The following is a 1,497-nucleotide window of genomic DNA, read 5'->3' on the forward strand; positions in this document are numbered from 1 at the left end:
TGGTGACCTACATGCAGAGGCGGGGCCAAATCCAAAGCTGAACCCCGGGAGCTGTGCGAACAAGGAAGAGAAAGGGAAATCCCTCCCAGCAGCCTCAGGAGCAGCAGATTAAATCTGCACAATCAACTTCATGTACCTGCATCTGTGGAATACCTGAATAGACAACGATACATCCCAAATTGAGGAGGTGGACTTTGGGAGTGTGTATGTGTATGCTTCTTTGGGTGATTTGGTCTGTATAGCTCTGCTTTTACCATTCATCCTAGTGTTCTGTCTGTCCTTTTCTTTTTCTTTTTTTTATTACTTTTTAATGTTTTTTATTTTTAATTTTAATAACTTTATTTTATTCTATTTTATATTTTTCTTTCTTTTTTTCCTCCCTTTTCTTCTAAGCCGTGTGTCTCACAGGGTCTTGGTGCTCTGGCCTGGTTTCAGGCCGGAGCCTCTGAGGTGGGAGAGCCTAATTCAGGACACTGGTCCCCCAGAGACCTCCCAGCTGCACGTAATATCAAACGGCAAAAGCTCTCCCAGAGATCTCCATCTCAACGCCAAGACCAGCTCCACTCAACTACCAGCAAGCTACAGTGCTGGACACCCTATGCCAAACAACTGGCAAGACAGAAAAACAACCCCACCCATTAGCACAGAGGCTACCTAAAATCATAATAAGGTCACAGACACCCCAAAGCACACCACCGGACGTGGTCCTGCCCACCAGAAAGACAAGATCCAGCCTCATCCACCAGAACATAGGCACCAGTCCCCTCCACCAGGAAGCCTACACAGCCCACTGAACCAACCTTAACCACTGGGGACAGACACCAAAAACAACGGGAACGACGAACCTGCAGCCTGAGAAAAGAAGACCACAAACACAGTAAGTTAAGCAAAATGAGAAGACAGCGAAGCACACAGCAAATGAAGGAGCAAGATAAAAACCCACCAGACCTAACAAATGAAGAGAAAATAGGCAGTCTACCTGAAAAAGAATTCAGAGTAATGATAGTAAAGATGATCCAAAATCTTGGAACTGGAATAGAGAAAATACAAGAAACGTTTAAAAAGGACCTAGAAGAACTAAAGAGAAAACAAACAATGAGGAACAACACAATAAATGAAATTGAAAATTCTCTAGAAGGAATCAATAGCAGAATAACTGAGGCAGAAGAACAGATAAGTGACCTGGAAGATAAAATAGTGAAAATAACTACTGCAGAGCAGAATAAAGAAAAAAGAATGAAAAGAATTGAGGACAGTCTCAGAGACCTCTGGGACATTAAACGCACAAACATTTGAAGTGTAGGGGTCCCAGAAGAAGACAAAAAGAAAGCGACTGAGAAAATATTTGAAGAGATTATAGTTGAAAACTTCCCTAATATGGGAAAGGAAATAGGTAATCAATCCAGGAATCACAGAGAGTAGCATACAGGATAAATCCAAGGAGAAACATGCCAAGACATATTACTCAAACTATCAAATATTAAATACAAAGAAAAA

The sequence above is a fragment of the Lipotes vexillifer genome, unplaced genomic scaffold, assembly GCF_000442215.2.
Source record: "Lipotes vexillifer unplaced genomic scaffold, Lipotes_vexillifer_v1.1 scaffold911, whole genome shotgun sequence".
Classification (NCBI taxonomy): Eukaryota; Metazoa; Chordata; class Mammalia; order Artiodactyla; family Lipotidae; genus Lipotes; species Lipotes vexillifer.